Genomic DNA, 17,523 nt, shown 5'->3' with positions numbered 1-17,523 from the left:
CTATTAAATATTTTATCTAATTATGAAATACTTTGTTGCTGTTTTAGGTTGAATTAATATTGGGTCTTTTATATATTAATTTTATATTTGATCATTTTTAATCAATACTTAATTTTAACCACAAAAAAGCCTTTCATCTCTGTTTTGATGTTTTTATTTGGTTTTTTAGTTCCTGAAAGTTTCATGTATTTCATATGATGATGATTTGGGGGTCAGTTAGCTTTAGCATCTTATTTTCATTAGAATAAATTCCTTTGATAATTCCTGAAAACTTTTACTGTTTCTTGTCTTTTGTTGAATTAATTAACACAAGTTCAGGAAGTTTGAAATTCATTTTTTCATTTTATTAAAGCAGATTTGTGTATTTTTGATGAACTTCTGGTGTATTTTGGAGTCTTTAGATCCAAGTAGCCTGTTCAAAATCATTTCATCAGCAGGATTTTCACTGCAACAGGTTGCTTTGCATCTACAAATGAAATGATTGGATTCTGTGGTGAAGTTTACTGGATCTACTCAGAAAAACACTTCAAAATTTTTATCAGTGGACTCAGATCATCAGTTCATCCAGACAAAAGAAAAGCTTCAGTAGGTTGTTTCCAGTTATTCCAGGAGTGCGTAGAAGTGTCCCTTCCACCTGTTGCCATGACGGTGTCACCTTCACTGGTCTTTGTGTCTCTGCATGAAGCCCGGCACGCCGTCCTCACGCTGAGCTCCGAGATTGTCCCAGTAAATGTCGGCCATTAAGGTCAGTGACACTGATCTGGGAGCCGAGCGGTCGCTCCACAGGAGGGAGATGATCGGGGAACAGTGGTGGTTCAGTCAATCCTGTCAGCAGCTCACATCTGAAAAGGTTGTCACTGCGTGAGGGACAGGGACAGGGACAGGTTGGTCCAACGTTGTCACGGCCAAAACATTTTAAAGTTTGACAAAATGTGGAGGATGTTCATTTATACCCAACTGCAGCAGAACCTTTTAACGCCATTAGATTTTGTCTAGAAAATGACAACCAGCATGTGCAATAAAACTACTTAAGATATGAGGACACATTCACATACTTTAAATAATTTTGACACAATTGTTTATAAATATTTCATTTTAAATGTAGGAATTATAAAGAAACCAAATGTAGAAGTTCTTGGGTTGCAGAATCAGTCTACACTGCCTGACAACAAACTTCATTTTTTGTCATGGTTTTTATTCATAGACCAACTACATCTAAAAAAATTGTATTTGTATTCAGCTAACACCTCAATAGTTTCTAGCAGCTTTTTACATTTACAAACTGAAACTTTTGACTTTCCTTCCCTTGCAGTTTTTTGGTCCACCAACAAAACACCAAAAATCCTGAATCCTGTCTTGGTGGATAAGTAAAAACATCAGGGAACCTTAAGAATCTGCAGTCCTGTGATAATATTAACATGAACAAACAAGCTAGGAAATTCCTCTGAAGTTAAAGTAAAGAGAGAGTTGAAAGGCCAGCGCCTTCAGTCAGAGTTCTGGGCAAAACATGAAATCACTGAAAGTCCTTAGCAGTCAGCAGCATCTCCTAATTCTGAAGCAGTGTGTTGTAATGTTAATTAAAAACAGCCCTCAGCTGGTTACATTATGTATAAGAGCTGCAGCGTGCAGAAAATATGAGGTGCTGCCACCTTACCCATGAAATAGACTCACAAGATCAATGATGGTAACAGCTATTGATCTCAGTGATTAAATATGCGGCAGCCGTGCAGGCGGGAAATACATCAAGCAGCCGAGGAGAAAGTTCAAGAAGGCTCCGCCGGCTGAGAGCTGGATGGAGCAACTCAACGTTAATGAGGTGGACAGTGATAACAGGTATTATGAGGCTAATGGTTTATGTGGCTTTAATTTGCATCCTTACAGGCAAAGTTGGCGCCTGAAGCAAAAGGCTCCGGCGTGATTATCACCTCCGCCGGACTCATTTTCACTCCCATCCTGAGTGTGTCATCCACACACCACGGTTTCCTCCTCGGGGCTGTTGTCGCAAATATGTTCTCCGTCTAGTTAGTTAATAGGGATTTGCACAGATATTATTGGTGGCTTAATTCGACCTGATTTCCCTCGCAGCCTCGGCGTTTCGTCTTCACTGTCAGGCCAGCAGCAAGGAGCTACAACATGCTCATTTTCAGCTGATAGTTTTCAGATGAGGTCACTGTGAATCTAATCAGCTGGAAGTTGGTGTTTAAGTCGACCGGCGCCCTCGGGAGCAAACTTAAAGAGACATCAGGATTCATGTGGAGACAAATGGGCTCGACTGAAGTGTTTGTTGTGTTTCTTGATTCTTTTTAAATGGCTTCTCTTTTTAAATTACCATCTGGGTGAGTCCACTCGTCAAGTAAATGGAGATATTTTTGGAGTTGAAAACTCTAAGTGACCTTTGGAGGCTCTCATCTCGGCTGTGAACGGTTTGTGAAGACAATTACTCATTGACGTAGTCTCACGTTGGCTTCTGTTGCTGTTCCTGCTGCCAGCAGACTGAGTTATGCAAACAGCCAGATGCAGAGAGATGGTGACAGGAAGAAATTCTTTCATCTTTTAACCATTTTTATTTTTTATGCCTGCTGTAACATTAAACTGCTGAACTACTTTACCCTAAATAAGTCATTCAGTCATTCTCATTATCAAAGAATTATCTGAACACCTTTCATCCTAAAGCAGTTGAGCCAATTTTGTGCATTTCTTGGTTTAGGTAATTGTTTATTAATCTAATAAAAGAATTATGTCCATTAGCAACCAAGTATCTACAGTCACCCTCAGAAATCTATGCATCCCTGTTAATATGACGGGATTTCATCTTTTTAAAATATTATGTCATGGTAAATCCTTTTTCCTTCACTTGTCAGGCTCTCTCCATCTCTTTCCTGAACTCTTGGTATTTATCCACTGTCTCATGTTCCTGATGTTTCCGTTGTTTGAGATGGTCACAATAATCACATCGGCTGTCGGTCAGTTGGTCAGTTGGTCGGTTGGTTACCATTTTGTTTGTTTGTATCTGGAAGTCCAACATTATCTTAGCTCAGTGATTTGGGGTTACCTATCTTCAGATAAAATTGGATTTTTAGTCGATGTGTATGAAAGTACAAATAATATTGAAGAGTTTTCAGTTTTGATCCAAATAAAGTTTTGACTGATCTAAGTGGGTCAGAAAGGAAGGGGCTTGAAAACCAATCAGCTCTGTGGGGTGAAAGGTCAAATCTAAACTGTTAAGTTTAATTTAATTTGATAAACTCTCATTCCCTTAAACTTTTTTTGTCAAAAGGCCTCACAGCTACGGGATTTAAAGGATAATTCAGAGGGTTCTCTCAACACACGCCTGAACAAACTTGAGACAGGCTGCGACTCTTTAATGGACTGCAACATGATTAACTCATCCAATAATTACATTCTACACGAGTGCCGTCCTGTACACTGTAATCAAATGTTGTCTATAATCAGCTTTTATTTCCCTGTGAAATGTGGATTTCCAACCTTTGACAGAACAGATTCTTCTCTGCACTGCTATTCCTCAGCGATAATTATCATCTCTGGTAGCTCTATTGTTTTTCTTTGGCTGTTATTAAGATTCAGAAAGATAAAGCTATTTACTGTTGCACCTCCATGAAGTGGCAGAGCTTGCAGAGACAGATGCTACATCTTGCAGCTTGTATGATTTATTGTCCTTTTCTGGTAAATGCAGCCTCATAAAAGCCTTGTAGATACATTAAACATAAAGCTTTCCGGATGTCGTTTGCTTAGAGGATTGCATCTTTTCATCAGCTACACCTGCAGCACACCTGCAGGGTCATTTTAGTCAGTGGAAGACAAGCTGGCAAGTTGATTCTGGGAGGAAATATGCAGTAAAGCTTCTAATTTATCATTTTAAGCAGGAAAAATAAAGAAAACATATTGTATCATCATTTTCCACTGTGTTGAGGCTAGTAGCTCATGATAGTTGCATTCATGTCCATGTAAAAAATTAAATGCAGAAGAGACTTGACAATGTGTTTGGAGTGACAAACTTGATCACCAGTGCAGAACAAGAAGATAACAAAGTCTCCAGCTCAAACACAGGACCTTCTTTAAGAAGCTCAGTCTTTAATTCAACACCGTTAGAAACCAGAGCTTAAAATAGTAAATTGTGTTGTAACTCTCGTTTCGTAAGTGAACACTGTAAAATGGCTTCTGGTGATCCGTGACATTCTTCACGCCTTCCCCAGATCATTGCATGACGGGTGGCTCCGCAGCTTTTATTCTTCAGGCATGTTCTGCTGACGCTCAGCCATTTCATTCAAAGGTTCATTTCTTTCCCACTATATACTATAAGAATCGAGTACAGAAATATACATTATTATTTTCTGCATGTTCTTCATGTTCTATTCTAGTATTCTCTCTCTTTCACTTTGTTGCACCGTTGCAAAGGTTTAACTTGACATGTTGCCCATCTGCAGCAACTTTATCTGTTGTATGTTGTTTCTCGTTCATTTAGCTCAGACACTACTAGTTGTTATATATTAATATACAGAGAAAACATTTGACCAGAGGCTATTTATTTCATGTAATTTCCTGGTATCAGATGTTTTGTTCTGACAGAGAGCACAAAAATATAAATTTTCTTATGAATACAGAAGAAACCATTCGAGATGGTAGTGAAGTTTAAAACTCACTTTTAGCTTAAAACAATTATAGAAAGTTATTTTGTGATTTATTTAATTCTTACTTTCAGGATCAAAGACGTTATGTTGGTCTTTTAAAGCAACAGGGAAACAAGACGATGTTGTATCTGTGAAGATTCCAGTTTCTCACATCTAGAGACTCCAAAGCTAAACTTAGACCTGAATAATAGTGACATTATTGCTTCTGCATGTCTCAGTCATGAAGGATGTCTGGAAGTGCAGACTTTCAGCTTTCAATATAGAACACATCCTAAGAATGTAAATTATTGTTTAACTGTTTCAGCCTTGAAATATCTTCCACAGCTCGTATCTGAAATGTAAAATGAATTCAGCTCTCAGATGCTAGTGAAACAGAACAAGTTTAGGCTGCAGAAACACAGCAGATTCATCATGGAGACAGCGGGAACGTTATGAGTGGCTGAATCAACAGTTTGGTTCATTGTGAGAAAAGCAAACCAAGCTCAGCAACATAAACAAGCTATTTGTATCTTTGCAGAGGGAATCACCACAGTGCAAACACACCAGTTACTCAGCACTCTCACACCTGGCCAAACCACTTTAGCTCATTTTCTCTGTGCGCTGTCAGAATACATTATGTGTGAAATATAGTGAGGGTAGCCTGCTGTGTGCTAAATGCTAATGTCAGCATGCTTCCTTAATAATCCGACGTGTTTGAGTCTGTTTTCTCTGAAAAATGATGCAGTTCATTCATTTTTCAACTCGAGTTTCTTCTCATTTTCTAAGAATTTATTAAAGAACATGTTGTTATGGAGAACACAGTTCTAATCATCCCACATTCATTTTGCATATAGAACAAGGTGTTCCAGCGCCGGACCTGAGAATAAAACAACAGGCTGACACACACTCAGCTTTATTGATGTCACACCTTTCAAGCACAGATTAATTTCATAACGCTTCAAAGTGCTTCACAGAACAAACGCAAATCTTCAAAAAGACACAAACACCTCATTGAAAAGTGGTTTTCAAGAGCTTATAAAATACTAATGAAATAATAATAATAAAAAACTGTAAAAGATCAAGTACATTTGAACAAGACCTGGAGGAAATCATGAAGCTGAACACAAGGACTGCAGAAAGGTCCAGTTCAGAATTAAACTAAATTAATGACGTATTAACAAAATGAGCACTTTAAAGCTAAGTGGGATTTTTCAGTCATAGTGGTACTGAGGTTTCTGAGATTTTAAAGCATCATTCGCTGTGTTGTTAGAGCAAAAACTTCCAAGTTGTTTTTTTCCTCCAAGTACTCCAGTTTCAAACAGATACATGTGAGGTTAACCGGCCACTTTGTTCTGACCTTAAACATGAGTGAATGATGGAGAAGGGCACCACAGCCAACGACCAGGCATGGGGCATAAGTAGACATTGAAAACTGGATGGATCTAAGTTGGCATAGCAACAATCCAATCTGGACGGGAAATTAACTATTTTTCAGTGTAGCCTCTCCATCCATCTGTTATCTAACACTCTTTATCCCTTCTGAGATCGTGAGGGGAGCTGGTGCCTCTCCAGGGGTCAACGGGGGGAGGCGGGGTCACCCTGGACAGGTCGCCAGTCCATCACTGGGCCGGTACCTGAGGAACTGGATATTTGTTATTATCTTGCAGATGAATGCTGATCCAGAGATCTGTTTCTTATAAACATAAAGATGAATGCTGGTGACAAATGAATACAATCCCGGGTAATGCGCTCCAAATCAATGACTTAATTTGCTAAATTGAGAAAGTTATTTTTAATTTAGCCATTTTCGTCAGCCATTTCTAAGGCAATAATTAAAAATATGCATTAAAAAAACAACATGGTCTCATCAGCATATTGGTGTATTTCCTTAGATGACCAGGAAATAATTGTTATTTTAAAATGTGAAGTATCAGTGGTTTCAGCATGTTCTTTCTGAGACTTGAAGCTTCCTTTTCTTCTTTTGTTTATGTAACAAATCATTCACTGTGGCGAATGATGTAGCGTCATCATTCACTCATGTTTAAGGTCAGAACAGAGTGGCCGATTAACCTTACATGTATCTGTTTGAAACTGTAGTACTTGAATATATATAATCATTATGGCCAGTAATATTTTGTGTTCATGAAACTGGCTGAAGAAACAAAAGTGTTAGCAGAAGAAAAATGCTCTGGACAGAAATCTTATCAATGTTGTCAAGGATCAAAACAAATGGTTGAGTTATTTCACTTTTTTAAGAGGTTTTCTTGAGCTGGAGGAAACATTAGCCAGGTCTCCAGGATGCTGTGGTTTTCTCATTGTGGCGGATCATGAAGGGTTCCTGGGGATTTTCAGCTTTCACAAAAGTTTCATGGTGACGATGTGGCGTCATCCTGCAGGCGACCCAGGATGTAACATTAGTAATTGAGCATTTAAGCAAGTTTGGCTACTGATTTACTGACTTTGACAGATCATGGCAGCTGCATCCTGGTTGAGGGATGCTGGTCTGAAGAAGTTGTGCCAGGATGAGATCTGAAAGGTTGTACACTTGTGAGGTGACATGGCAGCTGGAGCGAACGGGTGACATGTAGAGCATGAAGAGCTTATCTTCAAGGTGAAGGAGGTTTTCCAAGCCATCAGTGCTCTGATCTGATGTTCTGGTCATGGAGAGCAAAGCAGAATGTTCATTCAATGTGAAGGAGATATAACCACACCTCTTAAGATTTAATGTTTAAATAATATGCAAACATAATGTAATAAAGGCTAATGTAGTCTGTTTTATATTTCATCCTAAAAAGCTTGTAGTTTTTATATAGATCAGTAAAGTACTTGTTAATATGAACAGTGACGTCCTCAGCTGCTGGTAAAATTTGTCTCTGTATCAAAGCAGAATATGAAGTCAGTGAAAATGTGTGAAATCCCTCCTGATGTCCTTATTGTGGAGGTTTCACAGACTGAGTGGCTCCCTCTGCAGCTGGTGACTCATGTATAAAACTGCTTAAACGTGTCCTTTACAGCTTGTCCACAATGTACTATAGCTTGGCCTCTTTCATAGCATTCTTATTGATTTGGTCTTTGCAAACAAATCAAGACTGACATATTTTTGTTTTGCTCCCATATTCTAAAAATGTGCCTGTCAAGCTCCTGTTGTGACTTGTCAGCACACCTCTGAGCAGCGGTCTGCTGCATGCAGGCCCACAGACCCAGACCACGTATTACCTGCTGATCCCACCAGCAAGCAGAAACACCGGCGGAGAGCTGACAAATTGAAATTCCCTTTCTTCTCATTTCCTTAGAAACAGCAGAAGCAAAAAAAAAAAAAAAAGCCAAAGCTGCACTTTAGAAAAACAAAGCGAAGCTGCTGGTACAACTGATGCATGTCGAGTGTAACGAGGACGAGGGCTTTCAGGTTCAGCTCCAGCCTCATACACAGCCATCCGCATGGAAAAATCTGCTGCGTATTCACAACACACTGCAATTTCATTACTCTAAGACGCTGTACAACACACCCCGTGTCCAAGTAAACATTTAATTTGTGTCTTCCTATTTCCACTGGAGCTGTGGTAATCCATTAAGGCTGGAGCATCTGTGGCAAGAAGCTGGGGTCTCAGAGGCAGCAGCAGCTTTATTACAGACTCTGACCTGGAACGCATGTGGGATTCAACCAAAGCTCTCCATGGCACTGAGCAGGCAGCATCCTGCAGATGGAGGGATTAATGCCATTAGCAAGGTGATGGATGGCTCCACATGAAGCAGTAATAACACAATAGATCACGACTAAATGATCACGGACTGAGCTGTCTGTGGAAGGTTAACTCCAGATGGTGGAAGAAGAGAAAAGCAACAGCTGATTCATATAAAGACACGTCTGATGTGAAATAAAAACTGAAAGCAAACAAAAAGATCACAGGACTGACTGAGTCGGCAGAGGAGGTGCATCTGTTTAACTCAGCGGGCACATATCAAAGAAAACCAAGAATCACAGATCGAGAGTGGCCGGGATGCATTAGGAAATATTTTATCGCACTTTCTTGTGTCCATCTGGAATGATGAAACTGGCGATGGAGCTTTGAAATCAAAGGGAAATTATGGATACAGTAAAGCACGGCTACATGGGAAAGAGAGGCATCAGAACAGATGGAGGCCCTCACGCCGATGGAAGGCTGAGTATGTGTTGTCACTCCTTTGTGAAAACAGCAGATGGGAGTGTGCTGCCAGGCCAAAGGGAAAAATGTCAACAGAAAGGAGAAGTTTCTGCTGCTGCTTGTTCAGATCCCGATTGACTCTTTAAAAAGACTCAGAGGAATGACGTCAGAATGAGAAAGTTCTCTGTAGCTTTTGCTCTCTGTATGAGTTAAGATGTTCCTGGAATATGAAGGGAAATTACACAAAATTACACCTCTTTGTAACACCTACGTTTATCCACTATAGTAGCTTAGTTTCTTATTGCATTGGCCAGGTGATTGAGGTGTATTTATGTATCACAAAAGAGGATCTATTATCATGAATGATATGTTATAGAGCCAATGGTTTTCCTTTTCCAGAGTGAAAATTGATCAAATTGCTTCCTTGTGCAGTGAAATCGGACAGAGTAGGAAAGTTTGACTTTTAAGAGACATTTTAAGTACAATTCTTCTTTTTGTGCTCAGATGTTTGGCGAGCTGTAGAGTAGCTTGTGGAATATATGTCTTTTTTTAAAACAGGGATTTCTTTACTTTAGTAAGAGCATAAAAAAAAACATTACATTGCAGTAATGTGATAGAAAAACTGTGAAATTAAGAAAAGCAGAGGAAAACAGATGAGAAAACATTGCTAGAATTTTGGGACCAAAATGTGCAAAGTAGAAGTGCAAATTATAAGAGAAAATAAAAATAATTAGCTTCTGCTGAGATGGTTTCCAGTTTGCATACTAATGCATATTCATTTATGTTTGGAGTTTGACCTATTAAAATAGGCAATTATAATCATTTTTGGACAAGGTGCTAAGTATTTGCAGATTTAAGTGGACTATCCACCATTCCGGGGGTCACTGTAAAACGTTCCTGACTCCAGATGATGGAAGAAAAGAAAAAGCAACAGTTGATTCATACAAAAACACGTCTGATGTGAAATCTATGAATTAAATAAAATTCTTTAACCCTATAATTTAAAGAATTTAGAAAAAGAGAAACCAACCAACATTAGTTAATTGAGATATTTAATCTACCTAATCTTAAAAATAAATAGAACATGATATGAAATATAAGAAGAAAAATGTGATCAAATATGTATCTAAGGCGTTCTCTGTACCAAAGTATGACGCAGTGTGAGTGATGAGGACACATGACCTGAATACAGGTTGATTTTTATGTATCAAAATCAGTTTAAAATAAGTTTTCTGTGCTCATGAGAATCATACAGTTGCTCAAAATTAGATGCTTGGACTCTAAGATGGCCTCATATCCTGCACACTTCGCCAACATCAAACATTTATATCCTTTCCATGTAGTGTTACTCATACATGTTGGCTGCAGAGGATACCAAAGAGATGACTTCATCAGAAAGACGCTGCTGGTGTTGACAGAGATCATTTCACTTCCAGGAAATGCCGGAGAGAAATCATGTAAGGCTGATGGACCTGTAGAGCCTGGAGACCTGGTTGGACCTGAAAGCAGGATGTGTGAAAGAATTTCAAATAATTTGGTTCTAAAAGTTGCTTTTGACTCCACATAAGGATGAAACTAGTTGAAATTAAAGTCTGTGGCTTTTCCCTCAGCAGCCCACACTGTTATATCCTGAGTTTTGACACCTGGATATTTTTGATTTGAAAAATGTTAGAAGACTCTGAGTGAACTTGATCTTGGTTTTAGCTTAGTCTCTTCCAGATATCCAAAGTTTGAGTGAACCCATAGCAGCTGAGGAGTTCAGCTCTTATTAGTCCTTTAAAGAATAAGTTGTGTGTAAAAGTTGCCTAATTTCCAACTGACGTTCATCAGTCATTGTGGCTTGAAGCTGGATTTTTTTAATTTGCTGTTTTTGCTCCCAGTATGACATTTTTCTGACTCTGGGTTCCAGTTTGAACATAATTTTTGAATTAGGCAGCAGCAGCTGTTTGTTCGTCTTGGTGTAAAGAGCGGCTATGTCCTCATGGAACAGTTTTATTCCCATAACCTGTGGTTCATGAAAAGTTTATCTGTTTAAATCATTTTAATGTCACAAACACAATTGCAGAAGGCTGCTCTGTTTCTACAGAAGTGTTTGATGTAAACAAACCTTCACCTACTGTTTGGATCATCATTTATTATTCATCATTCACCAGAAGAGGTTGAGTCCAAACTGCATTCCTCAAGGGCCAGAGTCCTGCAACTTTTACATGTGTCCCTTTTCCTACACACTCAAATTAAAACATCCATCTCTACAAAGCTCTGCTAATGAGCTAACAGACCAATGGGTCTCAAACTAAAGACCCATCAGTGTGCAGTCTTCAGTAGGAAAACCACACCCTGTTTCCAAAGGAGATTTTTTGTTCAGGGAAGAGGCTTCACACATACACAAAAATAATGATCTGGACAGTTTCTTTAACTTCTTCAGCAATAATCATGCCTTGTTTTCCACAAGTGGCGCAAAACATGGATATGCAACAGGCAGCAGGGCACCAAAGCAATGTTGGAAAAATAATTGTTCAATATGAGGTTCGTACCTGTTTGCCTAGTCGTTTTTTCCCCCCAGACTGTGTATATTCAAGGTATTCTCTTTGTGAAGTCTCTTTCAATCTTGGAATATTTCATAGTGATAAAATATGTTACTGAAAAGGAAACCTAGAAACTTGCAATGGTTTGACAAAAATAAGAACAATCCCTGCTTTAGCTTCCCTCTTCCTTCCTCCTAAACTGAGCTAATCCCTGCAGACTCAGCCTCACCAGGGCACACTATCCCCTTTTTTCTGTAATAAATCCTCCGCAGGTAACATAAAAGCAAATGTTTCTGTTGATTTTCGTTGATTATGCAGAATGAATTATTCAGCGTGCTCCAAATGCCTAATGAGTCCCGTTCTTTGAGAATTAACTGTGCTAAAATATTGCTGATGTTTGTATAGCCCTTGCCTGAGGAATTATAAGTATTGACTCAACTTTCTTCTCATGCGCTTGGAGTAATAATACGAAACTGCAAACAATCATCAAATGGTTTTTCACATGTTCAGCTTTAAACTGTTTTTTAAGCATGATTTATTGATATTATTATTGTTTCTTTGACCAACAAAAATCACGGTTAAACATCAAGATCTAATGCATCCTTGGAAAAGATAATAGTCCTTTGGGGTGTGACCTGTTTGTTTATGGCCAGCCCAAGATTTGCATTTTAAGGCAAAATGAGTAATTTACTAATTGGAGTGTGAAATTATTGGGAGTCTTCCAGTTTAAAAATGTCAGTGCACAAATAGGGAGGAGAGGATCAAAGATTTATGGTTCAAAAGTGCTGTGTTACCAGAAAAATTCCCTTCCCCTCCCCAGCCCTTATAGGCTCAACTCCATTTCCCTTTTCCTTCCTCCATCCCGTCGTAATGATCATAACAGGCCTCAGAGGCCATAAATCGGAACAGTGGGGAAACTAAGTGTCTCATCATTATGCAGCCTCCACCTATCCTCTCAAAGCGCATCCTCGTCAGGCCCTCGGGACGGCAGCAGCACTTGTTTAAATCCAATCTCATTTCAGCAAGCTCTTCATCACTTCTCCCCCGCTCGCACCTAATGATGCCCCGTGTCATATTGTTGTCTTACGTGTAACAGGGATGAGCTGAATTAGTCTTCCGCTTGACTAAAGGTGAGGACCGAGTTAAAGTGCCAGTTATTTCCACATGACTTCATGTTTTTGAAGCTGTTTGCTCCTGAAGATGTCTGGAAGTTTTCAGTCGGACAGACGACGCTGTCAGAGTCACACCATCACAAATGTATTAATTTTGCATGACAGATTAGATGGATAAAATATGTTTGGTTGGTTGGACACATGTTCCAAAGGAAATGATCTTTGATCTGTTGCAGCATGTTGTCCAATTGAGAAGTGCCATACAGCTTCCTTCATTGTTCTCATAATAGTAACAGAGAAGATAACTGAAGGATTTGACTGAACCTTCTGGGAGCTGATAAGTCTGGTTGTTGCTGAGAGAAAACATCATGGAAACCAAGACCAAGAGTTCATATTAAAATCTGAAACCTTGTTGTCTTTGCAAAGGCCAGATTATATTTTTTAACATTTTGCCCATCAAATATTTTTACACATAAAAACAAAAAAAGATCAGCTCTAACAGAGGTAGGATTAATCTGAATATCTTGTGATTTTTCCTGAACTGAAGATTAATTTGTATGACTTTAATGATTAAGGTGATGGTGGTAGGAGTTTGTCCTATAGCTGGTGGTTTGCTCCATCTGTTCCAGTCATTGTTTCTCACCTGTCTGGCCTGCTGGTGGTCGTAGCTCCGGTGCATGGCACCGGTCTCACAGCCTCATAAAAACCAGCCACTTGTTCTACGTTTTGCTTCGCCCAGAGGGTCAGGAGCCTCCACTATGGAGAAATGATTGCTTGCTTGAGGTGTAGACTCTAGTGAAGTTAAAAATGATTTTACTCAATCTCTTATGTTTGGCCATGATATATGTAAGGCACCAGCTCAATCGTGAAGGAAGCTGCGCTATGGAGCTTATCAGAAGGTGTGTGCTTTGTAAATAACCGTAACCCACTGCCAAGACTTTTGTTGGCAGTGGGCAGTAGGGCCATGAAATCTTCCCAGTAATAAAATGTCCTAAGCATTCCTCCTGCTCCGACTTTATTGCTCAATATTTGGAAGCGAGGCCAACACACTAAATGGCTTTGACCCTTTTCTCTGCTGCCATTGCTAAAACTACAGGCAGACTACAATTATAAAACCCCTAGTGTTCGCTGATTGGCCAGGATGAAATCCATCCTGAAAAATCAAACTCTGTGGGACAAATCCCAGACAGGGCACTAAAGGGAGACGAGAATCAAGTGCAATAGTGTAGGAAGGAAGGCAATGGCCAGGCTAACTGCCCCAGGGCATCTGTGGCTACAGTGTAGCTAAGGGCTACAGCCACTATCAGTGGATGAAAGACTGAATCTAAAGAGCTTTGGAGTCCTCTGGACTAAATAAAGAACTCTACAAGTGGATGCCAAACAGCCACGGGCTTCGTCTAGTCTGATTTCTTTTAACAATGACTTTCTTCTTGCCACTCCTGCATAAACATCATCCATCTGCAGCAGTTGCAGGTTGAATGTCACACCTGTGACCTTGTCTAGTTTCAGTTTGTGAAAACAAAAGTCTGCCAAAAAAGCAGCAGATAGAAAAACTTTGTAGTCACTAAGCATTATTTTACATGTATGTTTGACTTAATGTGTTACTCTGCAGTGATATCTAATGAGTAACACAAACATTATTTGCAAAATCTTTAGTCTTTAGTTTGTTTCTATTGTAAGGTTATTAGCTTGCAATGTTGCATTCTGGTGTCTGTTTAGAGATTTTCCTCAGATAGCTCCAAATAATATGAGAAAGATTTATAAAAGTCAACCCTGCACCAACAAGAGAACATCTTTTCTTCATTCATCTCTGAGTACTGCATGAATGCAGTGGAGGAAATAGAAGCTGGGTTTGAGCAGCAGCCGAACAAATTATGGCATATATTAGTTGTTTTGTAGAAACACGGAAAATCTAATAATAGCTGGTAAACAGGTTGGTTGTTTCAGGGATGCATCTGTGAGTTGTTCAGTACAAACTTCTTTCCAGCTCTCTTTTTTTCTCAGCGCATATAGAGGTGGAACCATATGTTTACATACACTGTGAAAAAACTTTTTTCACTCTGCCGAACTTTTCCTGTTTTGTTTCAAATAGATGATTTTATTTGCTGAGTCCCAGAACAATAAGACTGACTTTTTCACATTTTCTTTTGAACATAGGCTTGCATATGTTGACCATTTGTTCCTGATTTTTTGCATAATATCAAAAGGAATCAGTGTGTTGGAGGTCAAATGTCATTAAGTCAACAAATGGACTTCCTGTAGTTGCTTAGTTTGATTGAGGCTGCCCTTCTGATCATAGCTGGATTAACAATCCTATTACAGCCAGGAGACCCAGCCACCCACTGGAGGAATGTTTCAGCTGCTTTTCTACTTTTTTCTGCTTGTTTGTGTAAAACTCTACAGACAGACACAGAAACAGGTTGCAGGCACATCTGAATAAGCTGTCTGAGGATAATAAATTCTAGTGGGTGTTACCAGTCATCACAATGAGCATGCAAAGCAGAGAAATGTCAGGAAAAATGTAGTAAGTCAGTTTGTGAGTAAAATGCTCAGGGGATAACCAGACCTTGGAAACAGCTTTTTCCTCCCCTGTGCTCTCTGACACACAAATTCTCCAAGGAAAAACTTTTGTTGTGTTCCTGATTGTAACACACCTCTAACTGTGTTTTTGAAAGCGTACTTCCAGTTGAAGATGGGAATTCTCCTCCAGGTTTTCCCCTGAGATGCTGATGGCTCACCAAACCTGGCAAGAGAAGCAGCATGCTGGTGTTTTCTTAGCGCTCCACACAGCCTCTTTGCTCCCCTCAACATGCAAACATTGTTTGACTTAATCCACCCTAATGATGCAAATTTATGCTTTTAATTATTTCCAGCCGAATCGTACCCTGACTAAACGCTCCCACATATGCAATGGGGACATCAAACTCAGTAACGTATTCAGAGAGAGAAGCAAGAGGACATTTATTCAGGATTACTCTTTTTATTCTTTCTTTTCATTTGCATCAAGTCCCTGAAAGGAATTAGCATTTCTCATTTTGTAACATTCCTAATATGACAGATATTGTTGTCTGCAGCTTCAGATTCTGCTATTGAAAGTCCTTTTTAGATAAGCCTCTTTTATTTCAGACTTTATTTTTAATAGGAAGCTGTGAGCCTACATCCTGACACCATTCTCCCCCACCTTTAATGTGATTCTTAAATTAAACCTCTGATTCTTTTTGCTACTTATAGAGAATGTGAATAGAAGCTGGAACGTCTTACAGAATGTAGATATTCACCTGTTAAAGCTCCTTTTTACACAATGTCATGATAGCATCTGGCTGCATCTTCCACATAAGGCATCATCAGTTCTGTGAGAATATCCTGCTGCTAATAATTCAAATGAAATCTGGGTCAAACCAAAATCTCATTTTGTTTAATTTAAAGATTCTGATACCCCTAAATAAAATGCAACCAATTGACTTCCAAATGTAGCTAATCATAGAAATGCACAAGCACCTAACTTCAAAAAAAGATATTTTCTGAACAGTTTTTGTTAACATTTAAATCCCCAGGTTGAAGACTGGAGAAATCTCCATTAGTCTTTTTCCACTGAAACGAGTCGATTTATCTGTTAACTAGCAAATTCATAGCATTTAAACATTTCCACATTTCTCTCGTTTGCCTCGAACAGGTTTCCTTTCTGGAGACAGATTTAGCTCCATCCATCTTTCCATCGACTCTGACCAGCTTCCCTGATCCTACAGAAGGAAAAATCCCAAAGCATGATGCTGCCACCTCCAACAAACCTCTGAGGCCTTCACAGAAGGATTTGTCTGTGTGTTAAATTACACACAGCTGGACTCTGTTAACTATTATTACCTGCATGAAAATGAGCCTGCATGTGAGAATTAACAAGAAAAAGATGTCACCTTGTAGGTTAGACAAGGGATTAATCATTTAATAAGAAAAATAATCAGCAGATAAGTCAATAATCACAGTGATTGCTGTTTCTGGTCCTAATCAGAACCAATCAAGAAGACAAAATAGGACAAAAACATCCCGTTTGTTTTTCAGACAGAAACTGTGTGTTAGTGTTCATGTCTAACACACATGAACACAGTTTCACACACTGAAGAATCCAGAATATTTCTACTCAACTTGTGACAGTGCAATGGCAATAAAGTTGAATTCTATTCTATTCTATTCTGTCAGCTGCTGCATTAACTTCAAACCTTCTAAAAATTACTATTAACCTAAACGTGTTTTAAAATGTCTTCCAGAGTGTTTGGGTTAGACTCAGTGGACTGTGACAAAAATGGAGCTTGATCACAAATATACAATAAACAGTTTATGTTTTTGATGATCAACTAAGTTTAGATCCTGAATTGACTTTTTTTTTTTTACCAGAGTTTAAAGTGTGGAGGAGATAGTTCAAGTTGTTCAGACAGACCTTCAAGTTGCATAATTTACAGCTGATTTAGTGGATCCTTCATATATGCACTGCACAGACAATCAGCGTTATGATTTAATGCCCTAGTTTTACTGCAGAACTGGATGCTGGCCAGGATTCTGATTTGCAACCAAACATTAATTTGCAAATTCATTAAAGCTTTTTTATTTGTCTTTGTCACATAATATGAATTGTTAAGTTTTACAGAAAAAGCAGAAGAAAATATATTTGCCACAGGATTTTGTGAGGTGGACATTATTCTTTTGTTGTCAGATGTTCAATATTTTGTTTGCAGAGGGATCGTAATCCAATTTCATTGTTTATGAGATGTCATTTTATGAGCTAGAAGATACAGCTCCTTCACTCTGAGAGCCGTTCCATTAAGCCGACTCCAGTTGTAAGGATGGTGGGGAACACAAGTTCTTCTCTGGTTCTGTGAAGAATGATCAAGAGAAGTTTCATTTCTCCAGTCAGACAGAAACTTAATTCATATCAAATCATTTCTTCTGCTAGATGTTTGATTCTCCCTCTGGATTCTGAGTTTCTGTAGAGGTGTGGTTCCCACAGGTGGGGCCCTTCTATGAACAAACTACTGTGGGGTTTTGAGAACCACTAAAATAAATAAAATTGATAGAGATGTGGGCTGTTGATGTCGTGTTCTGTGTTTTCTGTGTGTTAATTTCG

The 17,523-nt window shown here is 38.9% G+C and overlaps 1 protein-coding gene across 1 annotated transcript in view; it reads left to right on the top strand.

Moving 5' to 3' along the window:
• Nucleotides 1–17,523, top strand: part of sorcs3a (sortilin related VPS10 domain containing receptor 3a) — a 210,337-nt gene that overhangs the window by 119,899 nt on the left and 72,915 nt on the right. The window lies entirely within an intron of this gene.

Source organism: Xiphophorus hellerii, chromosome 5 (assembly GCF_003331165.1).
Source record: "Xiphophorus hellerii strain 12219 chromosome 5, Xiphophorus_hellerii-4.1, whole genome shotgun sequence".
NCBI lineage: Eukaryota > Metazoa > Chordata > Actinopteri > Cyprinodontiformes > Poeciliidae > Xiphophorus > Xiphophorus hellerii.
The sequence above is the reverse complement of the archived record's forward strand: the minus strand, read 5'-3'. Positions and strand labels throughout refer to the sequence as shown.